The sequence below is a fragment of the Lynx rufus genome, unplaced genomic scaffold (genome assembly GCF_022079265.1).
Source record: "Lynx rufus isolate CCGP_SWC_20201006 ecotype Redwood Valley unplaced genomic scaffold, mLynRuf1.p SCAF_14, whole genome shotgun sequence".
NCBI lineage: Eukaryota > Metazoa > Chordata > Mammalia > Carnivora > Felidae > Lynx > Lynx rufus.
In genome coordinates this window covers 44316805-44321798 of record NW_025814828.1, presented here as the reverse complement: position 1 = coordinate 44321798, position 4994 = coordinate 44316805, and the positions used below count along the sequence as shown (strand labels likewise).

Genomic DNA, 4994 nt, shown 5'->3' with positions numbered 1-4994 from the left:
TTCTCCTCCCTTCTAAAGGTAGAAAAGGTGGAGCTTAATCCCCTCCCTCTTGACTGTGAGATGGACTTAGTGACTTGCTTCTAAGAAATAAAATGAAGTGGAAGTGATGGTGTGCAACTTTAGGGATTGAGTCCTTCCTCACTTGGATCTGAAGGAAGCTGAGGGAAGCCAACTGCCATGTCATGAGGATACCCACCAGCCCTGTGGAGAGGCTCACCTGGTATGGAACTGAGGCCTCCTGCCAACAGCCCTGTGAGGCAGTCATGTTGTAAGTGGACCATCCAGCCCCACTCAAGTCCTCAGATGACCACCGGTCTGACTGACTTCTTGAAAGAAACCTCATGAGGCACACTGAGCCAGAACTGCCAGCTGAGCCATTCCTAGATATTTGATCTGCAGAAACTGTGTAAGATAGTAAATGCTCAAAAGATAATAAGCTTCTACATTTTGGGGGTAATTTTCTACACAGCATAGATAACTACTATACTGTGTGTTCATGGATGAATAAGAGAACAGTGTGAAGTACCCTTTCTAGACTTGATACTATTCACCTGGTGAAAGTCTATTATCTTGACTCAAGAGCTATGGCCACATTGCAGTAAGTCGCTATTGATAAAATCATTTCTGTCTTCCTGCCAGTTGCTGCTTTTTATGTCACAAGCATGTCAGGGCCTGTCCTACCGCTTAGCATAATTGCCTAGAATGTCTGTGATGAAGTTTGAGTTCAGTTTCAGTGAGATAGTTAGTAAGAGAAGGCTGTTAGTCTGGCTGTGGAGAAGCCCCAAAGAGTGATGTCTGCACAATACACTGTCTGGGTTTTGATTGGTTCTTTGTCCTAAAGAGTCAGAAACTATTTTATCAAAACATTTAGAACTCATAGACAATTGGCAGACTTGGGGGCCACACTATACAAACCATATTCATATTAGACTAATGTATAAATAAGAAAGCTTCTCTAAATTTACTATGTGCAGAGTACAATTCTGGTGCTCTCATCCAGAGTTCCTCCTTTCTCTGAATGATAGCTTGGAGGCCATATTAGCAAATCAGAAGGTGGTTCAGTTAAGCTTGCAACTGAACCAAAAGTGGTGAGTCTTGAGGTACTGTAAGTCTTGATAGATAAACTGATACTACCTTGCCACATGTTGACTTAAGTAGTTTAACTCTCTGGGGGCATCTTATAACCAAGTCTTTAGGAGGTATCTCACTGTTGTCCTCACACATTACTGGTGTTGACCTTCCTTTCATAGTCTTCTTTAGGTCGTGGTAGGTTGGCAAGGTTATCTTCAGGAAATCCAGCTGTGGTATCTGGGGCTGTGGTTGCTCAGTCTGCACCCCATGAAGGCAATCTGCACCACAGATCACTGTATTCTCAAGGATGACCTCAAATGTATTCAGGTTGCAACAAGTCCCAATGATGCAACCACTTCTCAATATTACCTTTCTGCCCACACTGGCTTTTGATTCAATAACATTATTATCTTCCATTTTCATGGCTTGGGAATAACAGCCAATTTCAAACACATTATTAGTGCCAATGATCATAGATATTTTAGTTCCAGATCTTCAGCATTAGGGGTGATATTATCAGGTTGAGCATTTATGATAAGCACCTACCTGTTCTTCTATTAGGTAACCCTCACCAATAACTATTGGCCTGGCTTCTGCAATAATTTGTGCTTTAGAGTGGATCACTGTCCTAGGTCCTATAGTTACATCACCCACATTTCACTTTCTACACACACAACTGCTCTAAAGGCAACCTTTACACTCTTTTCAGCCTTCTCCACCATAGTCTGGCCCCTGTCTTTTATGGAATTAGTTTCTGAACATATTTACCATAGCATATAATGCATGTTTTGTATTTTCAGTAGTGATATAAAATTTCCTTTACATTGAGTTTGACTAAAAGATGATAGATAGAATATAAATGAAAGTATTAAGAAATACTAATATGGATTTGAGTATATCTTTTAAGTCCTAAATTTATATCATATGAATGATTGAGGTGTTGGGAAAACACTGTTCTAAGTCAGGCTTTATAATGAGAGCTTTACTAGATAGCAGGTGGTGCTGCTAAAAAATTTTTTTGTTAATGATATTATCCCAGAAAGCCTCACTCACAGTACCCTACAAGTTTGCTTGAGAAGATATTATACCTACAAAAATATCATCCACTATATTAAGTCCTATTGCAAGTGCACATTTTCCCTATCTGAGTCATCTATAAAATATTAATTTATTATGAGAGCAAATATTTCTGCCTACCATATTTCCATAGGTGTTCTGGACCCCGGATATGCCAAGATGAAAGAAACATTGTCATAATCATGGATTTCACAACTTCATGTTGGAAGCAGACAAATAAAACCAAACTCATACGTAGAATTTAAGAAACAAAACAGATGAACACATGGAAAGGGGGAAAAAAAGAGAGAGAGAAACAAACCATAAGAGATTTTAACAATAGAGAACAAATGGAGGGTTGATGGAGGGAGGTGGGTGGGGAATGGGTTACATGTGTGATGGATATTAAGGAGGGCACTTGTTATGATGAACATTGTGTGTTATGTGTAAGTAATGGGTCACTAAATTCTGCTCCTGAAACCAATATTACACTGTATGTCAACTAACTAGTATATAAATAAAATTTTCAAAATAACAAAGACAAAAAAAAAACCTGTAGGCTTTGAAATGAAAATGGGACTATAGTGGGAATACTGTGGAGGGGCGCAGGGGAAGTGGACCACAGGAATGCACAGAGCAGCGGGAGATTGTCAGAAGATGGCGGCATAGGAGGACACTGGGCTCACCACGCGTCCTGCTGATCACTTAGATTCCACCTACACCTGCCTAAATAACCCAGAAAACTGCCAGAGGATTAGCAGAACGGAGTCTCCAGAGCCAAGCGCAGACGAGAGGCCCACGGAAGAGGGTAGGAAGGGCGGTGAGGCGGTGCGCGCTCCACGGACTGGCGGGAAGGAGGCGGGGCGGAGGGGTAGCCTGCCGGCCAAGCAGAGCCCCGAGTCTGGCTGGCAAAAGCGGAGTGGCCCGACGGACTGTGTTCTGACAGCAAGCGCAACTTAGCGTCTGGGAGGTCATAAGTTAACAGCTCTGCTCAGAAAGCGGGAAGGCTGGAGGACAAAGGGAGGGAGAGTTGCTGAGCCCTGGGACGACACAGCTCAGTTTGGCGGGGAACAAAGGCACTCCCCAGCGCCATCTCCCTCGCCCATCCCCCAGCCAAAATCGCAAAGGGAACCAGTTCCTGCCAGGGAACTTGCTTGCTCCACTCAAACACACAACACTGTGCTTCTGCGGAACCACCCCTCCTGCAGCGGGTCTGACTCCCTCCCGCTGCCACAGGGCCCCTCCTGAAGTGGATCACCTAAGGAGAAGCGAGCTAAGCCTGCCCTTCCTGCCCCCGTGCACCTTGCCTACCCACCCCAGCTAATACGCCAGATCCCCAGCACCACAAGCCTGGCAGTGTGCAAGTAGCCCAGACGGGCCACGCCACCCCACAGTGAATCCCGCCCCTAGGAGAGGGAAAGAGAAAGCACACACCAGTCTGACTGTGGCCCCAAAGGTGGGCTGGGGGCAGACATCAGGTCTGACTGCGACCCTGCCCACCAACTCCAGTTATACACCACAGCACAGGGAAAGTGCCCTGCAGGTCCGCACCACTCCAGGGACTATCCAAAATGACCAAACGGAAGAATTCCCCTCAGAAGAATCTCCAGGAAATAACAACAGCTAATGAGCTGATCAAAAAGGATTTAAATAATATAACAGAAAGTGAATTTAGAATAATAGTCATAAATTAATCGCTGGGCTTGAAAACAGTATACAGGACAGAAGAGAATCTCTTGCTACAGAGATCAAGGGACTAAGGAACAGTCAGGAAGAGCTGAAAAATGCTTTAAACGACATGCAAAATAAAATGGAAATGACCACGGCTCGGATTGAAGAGGCAGAGGAGAGAATAGGTGTACTAGAAGATAAAGTTATGGAAAAAGAGGAAGCTGAGAAAAAGAGAGATAAAAAAATCCAGGAGTCTGAGGGGAAAATTAGAGAACTAAGTGATACACTAAAAAGAAATAATATACGCATAATTGGTATCCCAGAGGAGGACGAGAGAGGGAAAGGTGCTGAAGGGGTACTTGAAGAAATAACAGCTGAGAACTTCCCTGAACTGGGGAAGGAAAAAGGCATTGAAATCCAAGAGGCACAGAGAACTCCCTTCAGACGTAACTTGAATCGATCTTCTGCACGACATATCATAGTGAAACTGGCAAAATACAAGCATAAAGAGAAAATTCTGAAAGCAGCAAGGGATAAACGCACCCTAACATATAAAGGGAGACCTATAAGACTCGTGACTGATCTCTCTTTTGAAACTTGGCAGGCCAGAAAGGATTGGCACGAGATCTTCAATGTGCTGAACAGAAAAAAATATGCAGCCTAGAATCCTTTATCCAGCAAGTCTGTCATTTAGAATAGAAGGAGAGATAAAGGTCTTCTCAAATAAACAAAACTGAAGGAATTTGTCACCTCTAAACCAGCCCTACAAGAGAACCTAAGGGGGATCCTGTATAACAAAGTACCAGAGACATCACTACAAGCATAAAACATACAGACATCACAATGACTCTAAACCCGTATCTTTCTATAATAACACTGAATGTAAATGGACTAAATGTGCCAACCAAAGACATAGGGTATCAGAATGGATAAAAAAACAAGACCCATCTATTTGCTGTCTACAAGAGACTCATTTTAGACCAGAGGACACCTTCAGATTGAGAGTGAGGGGATGGAGAACTATTTATCATGCTACTGGAAGCCAAAAGAAAGCTGGAGTAGCCATACTTATATCAGACAAACTAGACTTTAAACTAAAGGCTGTAACAAGAGATGAAGAAGGACATTATATAATAGTTACAGGGTCCATCCATCAGGAAGAGCTAACAATTATAAATGTCTATGCGCCGAATACC

General features: G+C 43.3%; 1 pseudogene; it reads right to left on the bottom strand.

Moving 5' to 3' along the window:
• Positions 1–1062: 1062 nt before the first annotated feature.
• LOC124509253 (dynactin subunit 6-like) lies at positions 1063–1793 on the bottom strand (annotated as a pseudogene).
• Positions 1794–4994: the final 3201 nt, after the last annotated feature.